The sequence below is a fragment of the Manis javanica genome, chromosome X (assembly GCF_040802235.1).
Source record: "Manis javanica isolate MJ-LG chromosome X, MJ_LKY, whole genome shotgun sequence".
Taxonomy (NCBI): domain Eukaryota; kingdom Metazoa; phylum Chordata; class Mammalia; order Pholidota; family Manidae; genus Manis; species Manis javanica.
The window spans coordinates 96,011,051-96,035,090 of record NC_133174.1 but is presented as its reverse complement, the minus strand read 5'-3'; the positions used below and the strand labels follow the sequence as shown (position 1 = coordinate 96,035,090).

Below are 24,040 nucleotides of genomic sequence, written 5' to 3'. Positions count from 1 at the left end.
ATATCAACTATACTTCAATAAAAATATTAATATGACAATATGATCATCATAATCAAAATCAATCTATTAATTTACAAAATGCAAAAAAAATGATTGCCTGTCATTTCAGTTCTCAAATAATCTTTTGTGGTAGTAATCATTTTGCCCATTTTACAGTTCACATAATAGGGAGTCAGTATTTAAATCTACATCTATATAGTTCCAAAGGAAAAGGGGCAGGTTTTAAGAGGAATTCACATGAAGAACGGATGTGGAAACTATGGGGTTTCAAACTTGAGGAGGGTTTACTGGGAATGAGGACTGTCACAGGTGGTTGGGCAATAGTAACTGTATTAAAAAGTGTAAACAATCATTGTGTAGAAAAGGATAAGGCTTATTCAATTATTCAAGGGACAAAAAGTCACAGTGAGGATTAGAGTTATAATGAACACAGAAAGTGATTTTTCTAAAAGTCTGCACTCTTCAACAATGGAAAAGTCTGTTTTTTAAGGATGTAAGTTCCTTTTTGAATTAGACATTCAAAAGAGTCTAAATGGCATAAGTGTTATAGAAAGGATAATTTAATTGGGAGAGAAACTGGAAGAGATTGCTTCAATCCTATTATGTACTCTCAGATTCTATAATTAAAAGAAAGTAAAAGAAATAAAGCAACACATCTCATTTACAAGACCCAGAACAAAAATGTTGGAAGACAAAAATTCCTGAGAATGCTCCTGCTGTTCTAGCTGGTGTCTGACAGCTGCTATGCATTTAGCTGTGCATTTGTTCATAGGACATGATGTTTAGCTGAACTGGTATTTTGAAAATCCCAAACAGTCTCTATGCTTCTATTATTATTATTATTATTATTATTATTATTATTATTATTATTACTTTTAATTCAGCTCATGAAAATGGACATTTATTTACTGTGCTACAACTGAATACATATGTAAAGTGTATATGAGCTCCTAAATGAATATTTTTAAGCATTTGATTGTTAGGCCATTATCAAATTTGGTATAATTGTGATGGGATTAAAAAGGCAGAGGACTGGAAATAAGTTAAGTGGAATTTTCCAATCTGGAGCACTGGCAAAGAATACTTACTAAGAGCATTTAAACTCTCTTGGTGGTGCTGACAGAGGAGTTGAGTGCCACTGAACTAAACCATCATTACTCCCCCATCTCCCCACATGCACACATATTTAGGCCAGAGGGCATAACTGGATCTTTCTTTGGTGCACTGGCCTGAGTGAATGTGGTAAACTACACAGATGGGTCAACTTAAATGTTCCCAACAGTGGTGCCTGAGGACATGTCTGTGGTAGCAGCTTCAGAGAACCAGAGTAAGACTTTCTCTTCTCTGGGATTATAATTGTTGACCAATATTCACATTTCACTCACCGTTATTTTAAGCCAAACACCAACAATCAGTGATTGCCATGAAAGACTGTCAGTAACTAAAAAAAAAAAAAATGTACATACAGATTCTACATATGTCCCTTCCCTGTTAACTAGTATATTTCCATCTTGTGGAAAGCTTTAGACTTTACTTTCACCAACTCAACATTCAGCAAATCCTTTACTGAGCCCTTTAGAACTTTGTTTTCGAATGGATCAGAGGCAAAAGGCATCCATTTTACCTTGGGCTTGAGCCTTATTCCTGAGGAAGGTCTCACTACTTATAGGAGAGATACTTGGTTAAAAACCAGTGGGCTTGCCATGATGCTCTAAATTCATGCTATTGAACATTACTTTGGCCTGAGGTTTTGAAGGTTCTTTTATTAATTCAACAAATACTTGGTCCAGTAAGGTACCTCGAGAGATAAATTTGTTTATCACTAAATCTGCAGACAAGCCTCATCCAAACTACTCAAAAACAATTTGGTGTCCCCAGAGCAGTTATTAATGGGCTGTGGACTGTATGTAGTCATTAAATACCTGTTGAAATTAGTTATATTTATAACATGTTTAGAAACCATTTCCTTGGGAGATAAAAAACAGTGACAGGAGGAGGGAAACTCCAGATATACCTTTATGCTGATGTCATGTTGAGGGATTTGGGCCCCAATAAGTGTCCTTGCCTTCAGGGCAACTCCTGTTCTTTAAAAAATGGTTAATAGGAGAACCTTCAAGTCTACTGAATATTTGATAATACTGTCCTCATAAGCCAAAACCATCGGCTAAATCCCATGTTGGTAAGTGACACTCATTCTCTTACATGGCCACAAACAATTTAGATTCAGAAGCAAAATCAGATTCATACTTTTGGCATTGTTTATTTAAAGGTAATAATAGCTTTAGAAAATGCTTAAACAGTTGCTTTCCAGATATCCTGTTGATTTTTAATAACTACCTTCATCTTATTTCTAATAAAATTTATTTTTTGAGATACCCATCATTTTGAATGCTATACTGTCAATTGGCTTAGCATTTGGGAGTAGTTATATTCCCTTCCAGAAAAAATTTTTCCCTTCTACTTATCTAAGGTCATAGAAGATAAAAAGCAGTATAACATAATGGTTTAGAGTATGAGCTCTGGAATCAGACAAAGTGTACTTGAAACCTCACTCTGCCATTTACTAACAGTAAGATTTTGTCCAAGTTACTTAGCATCTCTAAGCCTAGGTTTCATCATCTGTAAAATTAATAGGGTTTTTATGAGAATGAGATGAGATAAGACACGTGAGAGCTGTAGCATCAGACCTGAACATACTAGGTACTACATTCATGGCTTCTATTACTGTTGCTATTATAATGCACTGCATGTAGAGGCTAAAGGGCCATGAAACCTCCTCCATCATTTACTAACTGTGTAATCTGGTCCAAATTGCTTCACTTCTCTGAGCCTCGATTTCCTCATCTAAAACATCAGGATGATAGGAGTGCTTACATAGATTTATTGTGAGGATTAAATAAGATGATGAATATTAATCACTTAGCACATAGTAGGAGCTCTGCAATTATTAGCTTAAAAGAAAACAGCAAAACCAAAAACCTCTTCATTTTAATGAAGCCTCTTTCTAAATGGTGTGGTTACTGAATTTAAGTCATATAGTTGATTGAGTACTATATTTCTACAACAATATAACTGTGAGATCAACAATCACTTTTTTCCATATCTGAATGATACAGAGATCTAGGTTCCCATATCCTAGGGAAGTAATCTTATTTAGTCCCATGCCGTCATGTAGATTACCCCTAAATCTGTAATTCCTGCCCTGATATCTCCTCTGAGTTCTTACTCATATATTTGCCCATCTCCTTTACATCTCCAGCTGGATGTCTATTAAGCATCTCAAAATTAATATGGCTTAAAAATAAACCTTCATTACATACCTAGCCAAAAATCTATGGTGTATCCTTTACTTCATTTTTCCTCTCACTCTGAGTATTGTTGGATCTATGTCCAAAGCATATTTTCAATATACCTATTTCTCTGTATTTCAACACCAAGCCTTCATCAACTGTCACCTGGACAACTACAAAAGCATCTTCATTGGTCTTCCTGCTTGTATGCAGGGTCTTCATATCTTTGTCTTAATCATTTATAAATACTGGCTTCCTGGGAAGACCCTGAGGCAGCTCTGTGCAGGTGAGGCAGCAGCTGAATGGGATACAAGCTGAAGGCTATTGTCTTGTCAATGGGTTTCAGCCACAGGTAAGTTCACTCTGGATTCAGTGTGACCAAAGAAATGACAGTAGAATGTACTTGGGGTGAAAGGGTTATACTCAACTATATTCCCACGGTGGCAGGTCAATCACTAGAATCCCATTCACTCAGAGCAAGTCTGCATGCAGGAAACTGGTCTCTGCTTCTGGGCCTCTCTACCCACACAGCCATCCTCTAGGCCTCTCTACCCACATAGCCATCCTCTGGGCCTCTCTACCTGCAAAGTCGTTCCAGTCTCTGTCCTCAGCACTGCCACCACTCCAGCCTCTGCTCTGCTCTCCTGCAGCCCTGCAGCAGTGCCACCATGTGGCCCAGAGAACAATAATGATGCATTGCCCACACGTGTGTAGTGAGCTAGCCAACCTGAGCCAGGTGAGAATCCTGGCCACAGCCACCTGCACTTTATCCACAGCTGTCTTCAGACACACTTCTAGTAGTCAGGGCAACAAGTCCCTTGTTGAAAGGGAATCTGGACAGCACAATTCCATGTTCACCACAATGGATATTCTAACTGAAACCTCTTTCCTGGATGATTCCAGGATATAATTGAATAACTGCCTCATATTCCCTTACTGTTGTAGAACATTATTAGATTTTACAAAGTTTTTGTGCCTTAATTTAAATTTTCTTAGTGGCTCTGTAATGTAGGCATTTCTATCCCAGTTTTTCGTATATGGAGACTATGGATCACAGAGGTTGCAAATCAAGGTCACACATGTAATAACTGGTAAAAAGGGGACTTAAATCCTTACTTTGACTCTAAACTCCAGCATTCTTTTTACTATGTTTCATTACCTCTCTAACTAGAGATTTTAATTGAGCAAAAATCTCTATTTTCCACCATACTTCTCAGCTGAGGCCCCTTGTCTTCTTTTATCTCTATTTGTTCCTTCTGTGTAGGTGTGTGTATGTGTGTGTGGTTATTTTTGTTACTAGAATCGTGGGTAGAACTGACACATATATTAAGAAAAGGCAATCTCCAAAGTAATCAGGTTAAGGTCTTCTTGGAAAACTTGTCTGGTTAATAGTACTTTTGAATGGCATCTTAAAAAAAATCAGTTCTTTATGACAATTATTTAATGTTAATGCTCTAAGTAGGTGCTCATACTTGGGGAAATAGTTGAGACTACATCTAATCCCTATGAGATAATCCATTAAACAGAGCTTTAAAAGGGATTGTGTGCTAAACCCACAGTGAAGATAAACTTCCATATATAGCAACTCTGTATTTATTATTCACATACAATAGGTAAGTTTGATAAGTATGCTTCAAATAATGCTTTCATTGTCAAAGCTGAAAGCCTTGCCAGATGATTTGAGAGGGTGGTCAAACCTTGTTAATTAGTCACTGTCAGCCTGTCAGAAGAATTATGAGTAGTTGTAGGTAATGGCTCATTAGCAAGAAATAGCTATTGTTAATTATGACAAGGTCAAGAAAGTAATACCTTTCCAAATTTGAGAGGATATTTAAAAATAAGGAAAATGTCTTAGAGTGAAATGAGACCTAAAATCAAATATAGGAAACTATGTTTGAAAAAGGGAGCTTGTTGGTCTCCCATGAGTTAGTTATATGATGCTCTGGGCCCAAAGAAGCAAATTCTCAGAACTGAGTAGCTGCTTCTTGAGTTGGTCAATGGACACTTAGGGCGCTGCTCACTGGCCCCTATGATCCTCATGTTTTCAGGGGGATATCATCTTTACTGCCTCATTAAGAGCCAAAGTGTGGTAGAGCCCTCTTTAGATATAATCCTTTTGTAGAGTTGGCCATTCAATATATATAGAGAAATTTTCTTAGCTGTCTGCCTAAGATGGGGAAGGAAAAGAGAGAGGGGTCTTAAAAAGATGATGACAAAGTTCCAAAGACACACATGTGCAAATAATAACAATTACCTTTTCATAAGTGCTTGCTATTCCAGGAACTGGATCAAGTATTTTACATATATAATCTATTTTAGTGTTCACAACAGTCTTGGAAAGTACATAATAGAATTATTCACATTTTACATATGAAGAAACTGAGAAATAGAGATGTTAGGTCACTTGCTCAGGGTCACATAATAAGTGGCATTGTGACTGGGACCCAAGTCTAAGCAATTCCCAAGCCCATGCCCTTAATGATTCTTAACATAATAATAACAGTAATTATTAAATAATTATTATTAAATATTGTTATCAATAATGTTTATTAAAATAACTTTATTGGATAGGACCAAAATATGAATCATAAATAGAAAATTGATAAGTTGGACTTTCTCAAAAGCAAACGTTTCTACTCTTCAAAAGACACTATTAAAAAAATCAAAAGGTAGCACAATAACTCACAATCACAATATAAATTGATCACAGGCACTGCTGAACCACTGTAATGTATATTTGAAACCAACATAAGATTGTATATTAATGATACTTTAATAAAAGAAAAGAAAAGGCAAGACATAGGCCAGGATAAAATATTTGCATCACCTTTAACTGACAAAGTACTGTTACTCAGTATATATAAAGAACTCCAAATAATATGCAGACAAACCACCCAATAATATTTGCAAAAGACTTGTACAAGTATCTCACCAAAGAAAATATAATAATGACCAATAAGTACATGAAATGAAGTTCAATATCATTAATCATCAAGGAAATGCAAATTAAAACCACAATGAGATACCACTTCACACCTATTATAATGGCTACAATTTAAGAAACTGATAATACCAAGTGCACGGTGGGAAGTAGAGTAATTCCATTTCCCATTCACTGCTGGTGGATTGTAAAATGGTACAATTATCTTTTAAAACAATTTTATTGTTTCTTATAATGGTAAATATACATTTATCACATGGCCCAGCAAATTTACCCAAGAGAAATAAAAATGTATGTCCACTGAAGGATTTGTATGTGAATGTTAATAGAAGTATAGTTCATAATAGCCAAAAACTAGAAAGAACTTAAATGCCCATAAGCTGTTGAACTGATAAAATCTGTTATGTTCATGCAATAATAACAATAATAATAATAAAGAAAAACTGTTGATACACACAAAAATATGGAGAGAGTCATAGACCTTATGCTAACCAAAAGAAGCCAAACACCCAGGGAGTATATTCCAAATGATTCCATTTTCAGGAAGTTCTGGAATATATAAAATGAATCTAGTTTAAAAAAAAAAAAGATCAGTGGTTGCCTGGGGCAAGAATGGGAGAGGGAGAGGTATTGAAGACTGACTACAAAGGGCACAATGGAACTTTTGATGGAGATGGAAATATTTTCTACCTTAATTTGAATGATAGTTACATGGGTGTTTATATTTGTTAATCATCAATCTGTACCATATGAATTAAACCACTCTTAATTAAATTAATTACCATAAATTAAACTATATGAATTTTCTTATATATAAATGATACTTCAATAAAAATAAAAAATTTGTTATAAAGGAAAATGCCTTTAAAAGATACTCTGATTAAAAGAAATTTGGCTCAATAAAATAAGTCACTTAAAGATGGTTTCCAAGAATCAGTCTTCTATCCTCATAACCAAATCCAACCCAACAGCCAGGGAAGTACTTGTTACATAAAGATGGTTATGCAATAGCTTCTAATCTTGTCTGTATTTCCATGATTGTGGCTTCACTTTTCCCACTGTGAGCTGTTACCAAAAGCAGCCACAGGCAGGCAGCCTCATCAATTTCCGCTACTGACAGCTCTCATAGGATTACAATGTCTCCCCCTCTTATTTCTTGAAGAGCTCATAGATTACCCAGGAAGTTGGAGAGATCTGTGTTTCTCTAAGCACAGATCCCAAGGCAGTCCATAAGTGGGTCCTTCCTGGCCCTATGAAGGCAACTAGTCCTACAGAGATTAAAGAACACATAGAAGGGGACTTAGTCTTGTATTAGGTCAACAACCTTGATTATTCACATGGAGTATATTATTTTACTTTGTACCCAGTGGAATTCTGACACTTTTGGTTCAAAATGAACCTTCAGACTCTTTGAAAGGGTGCTTTTAAAAGTTTAAGTATGGATCTCATTAATTTCTCCTGGAAATATCAATGTAGGCCCCAAAGTACTCTTTCTTTCTTCCGTTAGCATTAAGGCACAGTCACAGATTGCCTACACTTTCAAAATCTGGGACACAAATCAAACTTCAATAATGGTCCAATTTCAAGTTCATAGTTCTTAAAGAATAAAAGGCACAATTAGAGTTTGGTGGGGTTAATCAATAGAAAAGCATTGCTCTTTCTTCTTATGGCTTGCAAAGGTGACTAGAATAGAAACTCCATTGCGTGGAGTATGATGTGTAAGCTCTAGCAAATACGAGATGTCTGAGAAGTAAAGAAACATAGGAAAAATATTCAATTTCTGTACTTTTTCACATTAATTATTGTTCACATGACTTCTAGTTAGTGGCACTTTTCCAGCAAAATGTTTGGAAGTTGAATGAAAACTAACATATGTTTAAATATGAAGATCCCTTATGTTTCCAGAATTTCCAAACATTCTGTGTATTAGTCATGCCCTTGATAATTGGATTATTTTAGCTTAGTTGAATAAACCTGTAGCTCAGGTAGTTGCCATCACATGGTGTTATAGATATGATTATCCAACTAATTCTTGCTCTTCATTGCCCTGCAGGCTTAAATCAGTATGATAAGCCATAATAACCATATCTCATAATTCTTTTCCATCCATATATATTGTCTATTAAAAGTAACTCTATGAATGTGATGGCTGGATGGCATGAATCAATCAGAAGTAAACCATAAGGGAAAATACCTGAAGTAAAAAGAACACCTATCATAATAAAATAGTGTTATCAATCCTAATTAGCTTAATCAGACCCTACTATCCCCCTAATCTAATTAGAACTCATTTTGAACCACTCCAGCTTTGAAAAGTTGCCCTAGGTCTTGGCCTGAGCACAAATGCTATTTGCCTCCTGCCTGATCTGTTGGCTCTGATTGAGGCTATGGGGCATCAAGGCTTGGCATGAAGCTGGTCACTTTGGGCACTGAAAGCTCTTAATCACTTGCTAACTGTAATTACTCTCTGCTAAGACCTTATCTATTCCTGACTCACAGGCTGTTCTCACTTCAGTTTAAACTTCTGGTATTCTTCCTGGACAGAGGATAGAGAGATAACTCTATCTTCACTCTACTCAGGTTCTATGTGCTTAAAAAAAGGAAAAGCTAAAACTTTACAAAGACAGTAATATATAGAGTGATTGCTCCATTACCAGGGAAAAGCTCCTTTTGGGGAACTCTTTATGATTACTCCTAACTCACTCTTTCTCTCTTTCTCTCTCTGTCCTTCTGACATTAAAAAAATTAATTGTGGTAAAGTACACATAACATTAAATTTACCACTTAACCATAAGTGTACAATTCATGGTATTAATTACATTTACAATGTTATGCAACTATTGCAACATTTATTTCCATTTTTAGAACTTTATCATTACAAACTGTCTTTTCATGAATAATATTAATATTAATCTCCTTAGTTAAAAACCTCTTATTTCTGCCCAAGTTATTTGCTGTGCACAATTAACTAGCTTATAAAGACAGTTGTCAATCAAGCCCTTTTTTTTCCTTTCTCAAACTTTTAAAACATTTGAACATACAGAACCAAACCGTTTTTAAGCAGTTGCTCAGAATAGCAATTTACTCGTAGAGAGATTATGGCACAAGGGGTGCAATATTTTCTCATGATTCAGAAGATGAAGTTTCAGAACAGAGACTAGAAAGGAGTTGAGTTTCTCCCTACTGTACTCTGCCTTCATTTCAGGAAATTGCCACTGCAATTCATGGTGAGTCATGAGGCTAGAATAGCAGGCATGGCAGCTTAGATTTTCTTAGACATAGAATAAGGGGAAACTAATATAGCTCATACTATATGCTAATCTTTATCTTCAGAATTATTTTTTATATGATTAATTAGTTATAATCACTAAATATTTAAATTAGCAATGAAATTCCACATAGAACAACTGGGAAAAAATATAGATGTCTGAAAGTATTTTAACTTTTGTTATTTTTATTATACTCCTATCAACAGGTTAGTCCAGTAATTTTTAAAGAACTCTGGCCTTATCTATACCAGATAATTGTTTTAAAACAATTACATTTCAAGGGTTAAATATCCCATTTACATTTTCTTGCTCTGTACCAGTAGTCAGAAATATTTAAATCAGAAGATATGATTCTCTAGCCTTTTTGTTTCCTGCCTGCTAAAATAACTTATTTCTGCTTAGTCTTCAACTTGAAGTTCTGCTTTATTTGTCCACTTGCTCTTTCCTTCATTTTCAGTTTCCAAGCTGCCTTTTAAATTGGAGGCATGTTTATTCTTAGTTGTTTCAAAACTTCTCAGGATTTTTTTCCTTTGGTGAATGAAAAATCTTTGTCATTTTAAAGCTTGATTACTTAAAGGGCTCTACTGTTGAACCGTTTTGTAATAAAGACAGCCTAAGTTACATTATGTAGGACAATATCAATACCCAATGTTTTGGATTTAGTTATTTTATAATGTACCTTATCCTAAAAAGTTTATAGGATGAAAATGATATGAATATAAATTAAATGTAAAAGAGTTTCTCCTCTTGAACCTATGGATTGAAGTGCTCTACTTAAATTAACCACATATCATTCCTTCACAGCTTAACAGTTCCCTTATAAAGCTTTATCTGACTAATCCAATTTGCCAAGGTCTCTTCTTTCCCTGAATTCCTACAGCAGTTATATGGGCTCTTTCCCCTTGAAACCATTTTCATGCTTGTGCCAAAGACAGCTGATCATATTATTTAAAAGCTTCTAATAGGCCTACCCTGCCTTGAGGATAATTCCAAAATCTTTAACAAAGCAATTAAAACCTCTTATAACCTGGTCTAGATCTTCTTTTCTGGCCTCAAAACCCACCCTGGACTATAAGTACTATCCTCTAGCAATACCACACAACTTGAGAGGCCTTGAATATGCCAAATAGCTTCATACCTTTGTGAACTGGCATATGTTTATTCTAACTGGAATGGCCTATTTATTTTTTACTGCCTGTTGAATGCCTTTGCATCTTTTAACATTTGGTCAATAACTTCCTTTATGGAAATTTCTCTGACTCTCATAGGCCAAACCAGCATAGTTTTCACAATTAACAGACTAAGGTGCTGGTATAGGAATAGACAAATATATAAATGAAACATAGAGCTCCAAAACAAACACATATATATCTGAGAATTTAGTATATGGTAAAGGAAGCATTTCAAACAAATAATGCTGGAACAACTTGCTATTTGTTTTGAAAGAAAAAAGAAAAAACATCCATAACCACATACCATTAAAAAAGCCAAATTGGGATTTTTCAAAATCTTATTCATAATATAAATTAGTTGGAAGGATGAAAATAAAGCAGAGAGAATATAGTCAATAGCTCTGTAACATCTTTCTATGTGGACAGATAGTAACTACACTAGTTGGGATGAGCATTTAATAACGTATATAACTGTTGAATTGCTATGTTGTATACTTGAAACCAACATAATGTTGTATATCAACTATACTTCAATAAAAAAATCAAAAAAGCAAAATTGCTTAAAAATGAAACATAAAAAATATTATATAAAATAGAACTCAATATAGGAGATTAAATGTATGTTTCTTTTTAATGGGAAGTAATCTTTTTTAAAAAAAACAAAGCAAAATAACTCAATAAAATGATTGCTTAATTTAATGTCATCAAACTTAAAACTTCTCTATGACAAGATATTCTAAGCAAATTTAAACAAAATGCAGTAGTCTAGGTATAATTATTTGAATTATTTACAATATACAAGACAATGTATTAGTATCCAAAATATATAAAGAACTCCTGAAATTCAATTAGAAAAGAAGAAACTCCCCAAGGGAAACATGGGCAAAAAATATGAAAATGTCACAGAGTAGGAAATACAATGTCCAATAAACATATGAAAGGATGCTCATTCTCAACAACTATATATGGAAATGCATAAGAATCAATAATTTGTAAATGTTTTAGGGGCTAAAAATGTCCATTTGAAAGTAAATAGGCTAAATGCTCCAATCAAAATAAATAGGGGAACAAAAAAGATAAAAACAAAAAAAAAGGGCTATTTATATGCTGCCTACAAGAGATTCCCTTCAGCTCTAAAGATATACACAGACTGAAAGTCAAGGGATGGAAAGAGACATTCCATGTCAATGGAAATGAAAAGAAAGCTGGAGTAGCAATACTCACATCAGACAAAATACACTTTAAAACACTGTAACAAAAGACAAAGAAGGACATTAGGTAATGACAAAGGGGTAAATTCAAGAAGAGGATATAACATTTGTAAGATGTATGCAACAAACAGAGGAGCACCTAAACATATAAAGAAAATATTAACAGACATAAAGGGAGAAATGAACAATAATACAATAATAGTAGAGGAATTTAATACCCCATTTACATCATGGATAGATCATCCAGACAGAAAATCAATAAGGAAACAACAGCCTTAAATGATACATTAGACCAGATGAATTTAACAGATACATACAGAACATTCCATCTAAAAGCAGCAGCATACACCTTCTTTTCAACTGCATATGAAATATTCTCTAGGATATATCATGTTTTAGGTCACAAGACAAGTCTCAATTACAGGATGAAAACTGGAAAAAAGTACAAATATGTGAAGACTAACAACATGTTACTAAACAATCAATGAAAGAGGAAGCCAAAAAATACCTCAAGACAATGAAAATGGAAATATGACTTTCCTAAACCTATGGGATGCAACAAAAGCAGTTGTTAAGAGGAAAGTTCATAGCAATACAGGCCTACCTCAAGAAGCAAGACAAATCCCAAATAAACATCTAACTTTACATGTAAAGGAATTAGAAAAGAAGAACAAAGCCTGAAGTTAGTAGAAGGAAAGAAATAAAGGTAAGAACAGAAATAAATGAAATAGAGATTTAGAAAATAGAAAAGATCAATGAAACTAAAAGCTGATTTTTTGAAAAAATAAAAAAAGATAAGCCTCTAGCCAGAATCATCAAAAAGAAAAGGAGGGCTCAAATAAATAAAATTAGAAATGAAAGAGAAGTTATAACTGATACCACAGAAATACAAAGCATCACAAGAGACCACTATGAACAATTACATGCCAACAAATTGGAAAACCTAGAAGAAATGGATACATTCCTAGAAACCCACAATCTTCTAAGATGGAATCATGAAGAAATAGAAAATATGAATAGACTAATTACAGGTAATGAAATTGAATCAGTAATTTAAAAAATTCAACCCCTGTCACCAAAAAACCCCAAAACTCCAGTATCAGATGTATTCACATGCAAATTCTACCAAACATTTAAAGAAGAGTTAATACCAATCCTTTTCAAATTATTCTAAAAAAATTGAAGAGAAAAGAAAGTTTCCAAACCAATTTCATGAGGCATTATCCTGATACCAAAATGAGACAGTCACCACAAAAAAATAAAATCACAGACCAATATCCCTGATGAACATAAGATATAAAAATTCCTCAACAGAATATTAGCAAACTGAGATACTGTTTTTAAAACATCATATTGATAAATAATGAAGTATTTTGATGAAAGCACAAAATCCAGAAATTTTACTTCTCAGTATCTAAACTAGAAAAACACATACATGTATAAGAATGTTTACTACAGTGCTGTTTGAAATAGTGATAGATTGGAAACCCTAAATGAATATCAATATGGAGTCTAAATGAACAAATCACAATATATTTATACTGTGGGACACTATGGAGGAATTTAAGGATAAGGTAGTGATAAGGCACAGTGCTGAATCAAGTAAAAGCAAATTTGCAGATATTTTTTAAAGGAGAATACCTACTTAAGAAAAAAACAAGAAAAAATAATACTATATTTTTTGCTTTACATATGTATGCATGTAAGTGCTTAGAAAAACTTCTGGTTTAAGGGGATACTAAACTTACCTATAATATGCTTCTGTGTTACTTATATAATTAAAAATTTTTTAAAGAGTAAGAAACATGTTAGGTTTCTTTGTATTTAAACATTATTAACTATGAAGTTTTTTTTGCAAGATTAAAAGGGCATTTCCTCAGTCTTATAGTTTATAACACTATTCAAGGCAGGGACTATACCAAAAATATGACTCTACACTCATTATCTTATTTAGCTTCCCTAACAATCAGTGCCAGTATTAGGAAGACGTGTGTAAGGTCAAATCATCCAAATACAGGACTGGATCTTGCCTTTATTTTAAAAAAAATTAGTATTTCATTCATTAGGGATTTTTGTATTACTTTTGATGTTTTAAAAGACTGCACTAAATATTATTTATCTTGATTACTGACTTTTTTGGTGCCCCTTAAATTTTGCATTCAACGTGAGTTCCTCGTTCACCTTTTTATAGTGCAAAACCTGTGTAACAACAGGGTATTATTGTTACCCTGGTATTATTACTTTCATTTTACAGATGAGGAAGTTGATTTAAGACCACACACAGCTAGTAAGCTAGCAAATAACAGAGCAAGGATTCAAACTCAGGCCCATTAGACTCAACACCAGTGTGTACTAACTCAAAGTTTTTGTAAGGTTTTATTTTGCCTGTTCATCAGTTCAATGGACCTATGCTAACTCCCAGTGATAATGTGCTTTACATATCTTCTGTGTAGCTGTGCTTCACATCCTATTTGTAAATTTAGTTTTAATCTTGGCACACAATTCAGGGGGGCACTCTGTACTCTGCATTGCTCACCATCTGACAGAGAGATATGGAAAAAAGTTATGTCAGAAATGGAATATGAATTATAGAGTACTGGAGTGGTTTGAAGTTTACTTTTTAAGAGAAGAATCATAAAGGTGTACAGACTTGAAGGCAGATTAATTGGTTCTACCTTACTTTGATAAAGGAGTACCTGAAAGATAAATCATTGTTTGCTCAATGAGAACTTTCATACCTATTTTGAGAAACAATGAACATGTATTTATCAAATTCACTTAGCTCCCATCTCTGTCATTCTCAACCAAGAATAGTACAGCCCCATGGGGAAATTTGGAAATATGTAAGGATGTATTTTGTTGTCCAAATGCAAGATGAAAAACATTTTGACATAATCTCAAAAAAGAAAAGACTAATCTCTAGTGATGGTGGCGGCGAAGGGATTTGGGGAGTCATGGAGGAAGTTTTATTGCAGGTAAGTCTTTGGCATATTTGGATATGGGAAGAAAGGAATTCTATGTAGATGGAAGAACTTGAACAATTAACAAAAACAACTCATATGTATGAACTACTCTCTATGTGCCAGTCATTTTTCTAAGTATTTTATAATTTTAATTCACTTATTCTTTATAGCAGTTCTAGAAGATTAGGTTAAGAGCATAGAGAGCTCTGATTGTCAAGCTAAAAAAGTTTGGGAAATGCCTCTAACTATATTTCTATACTGATTAGTCTCAATAATATGCTCTTCAGCATATTAAAGATTCAGAGTAATTCCAGTGGTAAAATGCCTGTTTAATATTGTTTAACCCAGACTCTCACAAATTTATTTGGTTGAAAAATATTTTTATTAATGTCTATGTCAATGTACATCATTGTTCCAACTCAACACATTCTGGGAAAATTTTAAATAATGGGTAATTAAGCTAGCTGCAAGGCAAATGAAGAGGAAGCTATAAATCTGAAACATAATTAACATTTTTTTCACCAATGAATGTCTTTCCTTTTGCAAGAACATAAAATGCTCTATGCTATTGTTACGGTGATATAATGACAAAGAAGTAACATGATGCAACCAAGATCTTTTCACTTAATTGTACTGAATTAATTAATTTTTCTCAGCATGATTTTTTATACTTGACAGTCATTCTATATTTCATCTATAGGGACAAACCAAAATGAATAGTTCATACCATATTTAAGAAGAAGAATAGAGAACTTGCCCTACTAGATTTTAAAAAGAACTATAAAGGTACAATACACAAAACAGTATGATATTAGTATGAAGAGTATCGGTGGGTCAGAATAAATAACATAAAGACCTACCAAGCATATTTAAGCATTGATTTATGTTAAAGGTAGCATGGTAAATAAATAAGATATGATCACAAAAGTTAGGGACACATGGAAAACAAGAAAAAAATATAGGTGAGTATCAAATTATGGTAAAAGGTATAATTTTATGAGTATAAAACCAATTTTTGAGAACAAAAAAGGAAAGAATAATGTACTTTCTGCTCTCATTAAAATTATCAACTGTAAAAAAATTCCATTCTGTAATTAGAGAACCCAAATTGTTCTCAAGCACACATATTACAAATATATTGATCATGTGCCAGGCTATAAAGCAAGCCTTAACAAATTTTAAAGACCAGGTATCATAGAAACAATATTCTCTGTCCATAGTGCAATTAAGTTAGATGTTAGTAATAAAAAATAAAATAAATTTTAAAAATATAAATTAAAATAAATTCTCACAAATGTGCAACTTAAAAGAAATACACTCTCAACGTCAAAGGAGAAATCATAATTGAACTTAAAAAGCACTTAAAAGTTGGTGATAATGACAACACAGCACATCAAAATACATAGGATGCAGTGAAAACCATGTTCCAAGAGAAATTCATAGTCTTAAATGCTTATACTACAAGAAGAATAGAAACAAAAAATCAATAAGGGAAATATCCCACAAAGAAGATAGAAAAGGAACGACAGAATAAATTCAAAGAAAGTAAAATGAAGGATAATAGTTATAATAGAACAGAGAAGTAATAATAATAGTAACAAGTCAAGATAACAGCAATATCAAGTAAATAGAAATCACACAACAAAAGCAAAAGTTGGTTTACTGAACAGTATAACAAACTATACAGTTTTGGAAAGATATGTCAAGAAAACAAGAAAAGGTGCAAATAAATACTTTAAAAAAATAAGATGTAGCTACAGATAAACATTAGAAGATAAAATTTTATCAACACGTTCGTCAATAAATTTGAAAAAAGATAAAATGGAAAAATGTATAGAAAAATAGTTTTACAAAATTGATTCAAAAAGAAATACAGGACTATCACTATTATCCATGATAGACTAACAGGGCCAGATTTAACTTCTTGCCTTAAATAAGGAGATGATGGGACAAAATACATGAATTGATAGTTTTCAGATATTGGACAAGAGAAAGAATAGGGCAATGATCTCTGGGAGAAGGAGCAAAATGAGGTGAGCTTTATAACTGTCCCAGCTTCCTGCTTGAGGAGAGTTTCCAGGCTGCAACACAGGGAAAGGGAAGCCCAACAAAGGCCAATAATATATTTGCATTAAGGAGACAGAATTTGGAGCTTGAGGAGGTCAAGGCATTTACAATTTGTAATTTAAATACTAGAAAGTTTGGAACTACACACAGAGAGAGAATTCCGGAGATATTCAGAGGGGTACCCTGAAGTGTTTGGCTGAGTACTGACCTGTTACAGATATGGGAGGAAACTTCTGAAGCCAGGAAAATAACCAATCACCAGAATGGATTAGGCAGAAAAATTCTTGTAACATACATCAGCCTGGGTACAGTTTGTGTTTCTATCAGATGGAGTGGAAAGCTATCCCCAAATATCAGATACAGTTTGCAGAAGGCCTTAGTCATGGAAACAAATTAGTTCTAGACTAAAGGCTTTTCTGTAACTCAACTAAAATTTCAAGAACAATCCTCAAAAGGATAAAACTGATTCCAAGTAACAACTGCATCCTGAAACAAAATCTAGAAATATTTAAAGGAATACAAAAATTTCAGTACCTAGAAAAATAAAATTCACAATTGACAGTATTGGAAATAGTAAAATATGACCACAGCCACAAGAAAAATCAATCATTAGAAACATATCAAAAAACAAAGTAAATTCTTGAATTAACAAACAAGAACAGTAAAACTGTCTTATACAGTTAATATGTTTAAGGTCATAAACATGAACATCATAAAGAAAAACACAAAAGATATGTAAAAAGATAAGAGTAAAATTTCTAGAAATTAAAAATACAAATATCTGAAATGAAAAATACACTGGATGAAATTAGCAGCAGATTAAACACTACAAAAGAAAAGTTAGTGATTCCAGGAAAAAGCCTGGAAAAAATGAACAGATTTGTGGGATGATATAAAATACGCTACATACATTTAATTGGAGTGGCAAAAGAGGATGGAATGAGGGGTCAAAATATTGAAAAATTGATGACTGAACATTTTCCATATTATACAAGTCAGAATATGAGAGTATAATATTTAAAATACTGGTAAAAAGACTATAAAACTAGAATTTGACAGTCAACAAAACAGTAAATATTTGGGTAAATGTATATGATTTTCTTTTTTCCTTTCAAGTGTTTTTAAAGATAATTGTATAAAGCAGGAAAAAAAACAAAAATTGTGGTGTTCATAACATACATAGAAATAAAATGTATGACAACACAAAGGTCAGTAAGAGGAAATGGCACTTAATTGTTTTAAGGTTCTTATGATATATGTGAAGTGATATTATTTTAAGACTCCAATAAGTTAACTACTACTACTACTGGAAACCCTAAAGCAACCACTGAAAACAAAAAGATATATAATGAAAAACACAATGGTAAAAATGAAGTGGAATTTGAAAGTACTCAAATCAAAAGAAGGCAGGGAAAGAGCATCCTAGGAACAAAAAAAATTGGTCAAGGAAAAAACAAACTGTAAAATCTCAGACTTAAATACAGCCATAATCACATTCATGTAAATGAACTAAACATGTCAATTGAAAGCCACAGATGATAAAACTAGATTAAAAAAACCTACATTAAATAAAGGCACAACTATGTGTTGTCCTCAAGAAACATCCTTTAAATGAAAAAAAATAGCTTAAATGGATAGAAGATATATCATAAAACACTAATTAAAAGAATGATGCAATGGCTATATCAATAACATACAAAGTAAATTTCAGAGAAAGGAATATTTATCAGAAGGCATTTCATGATAAAATCAATTCATTAAGAGAACATAACAATACTAAGCTTATATTCACCAAATAATAGAGCTACAAAACACACAAAGCAAAAACTAACAGAACTAAAAAGAGAAATAGACAAAGCTACAATAACATGTGAAGATTTCACAATCTTCTCTCAAAAAATTGATAGAAGTATAGATGGTAAATGAGAAATTGTATACAATACTTTGAACATCATAGTCAACTAACTGACCTAATTGCTGTTTGTAGAAACTTCAATACAAAAGCACCAGTTCCTTTTCATATGCATATAGGACATTCAACAAAATGAGCTATATTTGGAGATTTAACAATACACTTATTATTATAGACTGAATGGTGTGTCCCCTTAAAATTCATATGTTGAAGTTTTAACCCCCTATGTGATGATATTGGGTTGGTACCTTTGAGAGGTAATTAGGTTTAGATGAGGTCATGAAGGTGGGCCCCCCCATGGTGGATTAGTGTCTTTATAAGACACTAAGAGGAAAAGAGATCTGAGTGCTCTCACTTGCTATTGTTGTCCTGCTTTCTCTCGCTCTCTCTCTCCCCTCCCCATGTGGGAACACAGGGAGAAGGCAGCTAAGAAGAGAGCTCTCACTAGGAACTAATCAGCTGGATCCTTGATCCTGGATTTCTCAGCCTTCAGAACTGTGAAAGAGAAGTATCTTTTGTTTAAGACATTCGGTCTGTGGTATTTTGTTATAGCAGACAATGCTGACTGACACACTTCTAAATAATCCATAAGCCAAAGAAGAAATCACCTGACATGAATGAGATTGAAAAACAATGTATTAAAATTGTGTGATGCAGTAAAAGCAGTAGAGGGAAATTTATACATTAAGTGTTTATATTAGAAAAGCAGAAAGTTGTCAAATTAGTGATTTACATGTCTATCTTGAGAAAATTGTAAAAGAAGAAGAAATTAAACCTTAAACCCAAAGCAAGCACAGGAAATTAAATAATAGAGAGGAGAAATAAAATAAAATAAATAGAAACAGAGAAAATAAATTTAAAAAGTCATTTTATGGAAAAGATCAATATAATTCATAAAACTCTACACAGGCCGATCAGAATAAAAAGAAAGAAGACACAAATTCCTTAAATAAGGTATGAAAGAGGAAACATTACTATTATCCAACAGGCATTAAACAGATATGAGAATATTTTAGCAACTTTATGTTAATGAAGGTAACAACTTAGATGAAATAGCAAAATCCCTTGAAAGATGAAAACCAAAAGAGCTTACTTTGGAAAAATAAATAACCTTAGAATCTCTATATCAATTAAAAATTTGTAATTCTTAGTTAAAATCTTCCTACAAAGAAAACTTGAGATGCAGATGGCCTCACTGCTTAATGCTTGCTAATACTTAAAGAACAAATAACACCAATGATGGATGCATAAATTATTCCAGAAAATAGAAGAGAAGGGAGAACTTCCCAACTCACTTTACAAAGGCTGTATCACTGAATTCCAAAACCAGAAAAAGACATTACAAGAAATGAAAAATACACATCCAAATGGCATATGATTATAGACATAGATTTTTGACAAAAATTAATAAATTGAATCAAGAAATTTATTAAAATAACTATACTTCATGGCCAAGTAGGATTTATTCCATGTAGTGTTAATGTAACACTGTGAAAATCAACAAATAATTTACTATATGAGCAGATCAAAATAGTAAAAAATATTGTCATGTGACTAGATGCACAAAGGCATTTGACAAAATGTGATACCCTCTGATAAAAATATCTCAGCATACTAGGGAACTTCCTTATCTTGATTAACTGGCAGCTATAAAAAACCTACAGTTAGTATCATACTTAACAGTAAGAGACTGAAGGCTTTCTCCCTAAGAAATGATAGTTACAATAGCATAAAAATATGAAGTAATTAGGGATACATTTAACAAAACATATTCTATTTTGTATACCGAACAATGCAAACCACTGTTGAGAGAAACTGAAGAATGTTCAAATAAATGGAGACATATGCCAATTTCTTGGAATGAAAGACTTAAAAAGTTAGTATGTCAATTTTCCATAAATTTATTTATAGATCAAATGCAATTCCAATCAATTTTCTCAAAGGCTTTTTAAATTGTAGAAATTGAAAAGCTCTTTCAAGAATTTGTATGAAATGTAAAGGACTTAGAAAAGCAAAAACAAATTGTTAAAAGTACAAGTCTGGAGACTTAACCTACCAGGTTTTAAGATATATTATAAAGTTACAGCAATCAAGACAGCATGGTATTTCATGTGAAGAAGATAGAATAGCATTTAAAAAACAGTTTGGGTGTTTCTTTCAGGCTTGCACTTATCATATAACCCAGAAATTATATTCAAGGTAAGTGAAAATATATGCACTCAGGAAGAATGTTTATAGCAGATTTATTCTAATAGCCCTACGGAAAAAAAAACACCAAATGTTCAGGAACTGGTGACTGGATAAACAACTTGTGGTGTATCCATGCATTAAAAAAAGAATTATTAGAACTACCAACAGATATAATAGCATGGATGATCTCAAAAGAATTATGCTAAGGGAAAGATACCAGAGACACAAAATACCATATACTGCATACTCCCAATTTCATGAAATTCTAGGAAAGGCAAAACTGTAATGTTATAAAGCAGATTGTAGGCTGTCTGGGGCTAGATAGGAAGGGGGACTGAATATAAATTGGAACAAGGGAATTTTGGGGGATGATGAAAAGATCCTATACCTTGATTGTTAGGATGGTTACACAACTGACCATTACCGAAATTCATTAAACTTTATACTAAGAATGGGTGAATTTTATCTTATAAATTATTTTTCAAAGATGCTGGGATAAAATTTGCAGCAAATATGGTAGATGAAGAGTTTATATCCTTGATATATACATAAATAGTATAAAATCAGTAAAAGATTAACATCCAAGTGAAAAAGTACATGAATGGATAACTCAAGAAAAAATACACATAGCCTATAAACCTAAATCCTAACTCAAATAAAAATAACACAAACATTAATGATTGAAATGTTACTTTCCTACCTAAAATATGCATGTGTATGTGTGTTCTAGACCTTGGAGGGTATGGCAAGATGGAGACTTACATATATTGCCAGTATGGTTGTAAATTCATACAATCTTTCTGGAAAGCAGTCTAACCATCTGGAACCTTAAAAACAGGTATTCTCGTAAAACATAATCCGATTTGCTTGTGAAGAACATTTAACCACACAGTGAATGCTTCTAATAAAATATTAAATAAATGGATTAAAATTAAATATGCAATTAGATATCAAGTTCATACTCTTTATATAATTATATAAAAACTGACCATAAATATACTGAAATATTAATAGCCATTATAATCAAACAGCCAGACTATAGGTCATTATTTCTCCTTTATTATTCCTACACTTCACAAATTTCTATAATGAAAGTGTGTAACTTTTATAATCAGCAAATAAGGAGCTGTTAACATTATTTTTAATGTATAGAAATCAAATTTTAAGTGTCATTTTTTGGCTGTGGAAAGAGAAATTGCATGAGCATAACAGTACTGTCAACCCCATTTTAACTGCAATTAATTCTTTTTGTAGTTCATCTACAGCAGATGGTAAGCCCAGATTCTAGGTTAAGCCCTTGCTTCTAAGTTCCCTGTCCTATGACAGTTGGTGTGTATCCAAGGACTTTCAACTACTTTAGATATTAGTCTGAAAAAAAACTAACAGGAGACCACACAAGGAAAAAATATCCCAGAGTGCATTTCCAGGCCAACTACTAATGATTCAGTATTTTAATTTTTAATTGAAATTTTAAATTATGTTACACTTTTCTCTCCTGTTTAGCAGCATGGAAATTTAAGATATTTTCTATCTTATTTTTTTAAATTTCCATAAAACTCTTTAAGTTGCACAAAATTGGCCTCATGAGGCCTACCAGAATGAATTATGAGGCAATTGAAAGGGCTTCCCAAATCTCTCCCTTTAAAGGTTAGCGTACAGATATGTTTTCGCCTTACTCTCTGAGTAGCTTTTTTTGGAGGAGCCTCAAGGTGTTGATTTGATAATTTTTGGCCTGCCAAGTTAGTTTGCTTTCCCTTTTCTACAACCTTTAGGTACTTAGGTTGTGAAATCTGTGCTGATGGCTCTTTCTTTTGGAATTCATTCTATTCTGCTATCGTGGTCAAAGGCTCTACATTAGCAGAAACCCCAGCTGTCCCTAGGGTAGGTGAGTCAAAGTGATTGCCCTGGGCCACTTGTTAGGAGAAATGAGGGATGCATACTGTTGTCAGCTGTACAGTCATTCAGCTGGTGGACACAAGGAAGTGTCCTTTGCCAGAATATGCCAAAAAAATACTTGAGGCTCACTTAACATTAATTCTTAGCCTTCCTCCCCCTGCCAGCACCAAGGCATAAATATTGCCTGGGAATATCCTTCTCCAAGTCTATTTATTTCTATATAACTGAGGCTGTATACTTAAAACCTCTTTTCCATTTCATCTTACTTTAGTCTGCTTCCACTGGATATAAATACAGGACTTGGGGCAGGAAAGTACATAAGATGATTTCTCATCAATGCTCCATTGAATAGCCTTAGTAATATCATAGATTTATCTACCGACACATATCTATTAAGTGTAGAGGGCAAAGATGGTTTTACCTGAACAATTTACTTGCAGAAAATAAGTTGTAAAAACTGTGCTACAATATTTCAAAGAGAGAGAGAGAGAGCAATGTGAGTCCTATTCATTGGTGTGCATCGTAAGGCCAAAGAATAATATGGACTTCAAGGACTATCCTGGTCTCTTACATATCAATGTAATGGTTGGTCTGGACACTACAACCATTCTAAATCATTTATCTTGGGCTTAAGAAGGGTGTCCAATATTTTGATTTGGAGCATTTTTACCAACCTATTGATGTTTGGAAACAATATGGACTATGAATAATAACAGACTGATGTTAGGTAGAATCAGAATTGAGTATTGGTTTTCACATCCTCATACTTATGTGATCTTGAGCAAATCATGGTCCTCATTGAGCCTTAGTTCCTAATCTGTTATGTGGACTATTAATACCTATTGGACAGATTTATTGTGACAAATAAGTGTGATAATTAATTTAAAAAGGATTAGTTTAGTATGTGGCTCATAGTAGTGTCTCAATGTTCATTAGTAATATTAGCAGTATACATAGTAGATATAGTACTATTAGAGCTATTGTTATTATTTATTCTCAGCCTGCTATTTCAGTGATTACTAAATATAGATTACTGGATGCCATAGTAGAGGCCAGTTTGTAAATGTTGCCCTGGAGAAATAAAAAAAAAGTAAATGTGTTTGGTTATCCTTTTTTAAAATTTAAGATA

The 24,040-nt window shown here is 33.0% G+C and overlaps 1 protein-coding gene across 1 annotated transcript in view; it reads right to left on the bottom strand.

Annotated features, from left to right (window-relative positions):
- IL1RAPL2 (interleukin 1 receptor accessory protein like 2) overlaps positions 1–24,040 on the bottom strand; it is a 1,159,060-nt gene that overhangs the window by 146,971 nt on the left and 988,049 nt on the right. The gene's annotated exons all lie outside the window — the stretch shown is intronic.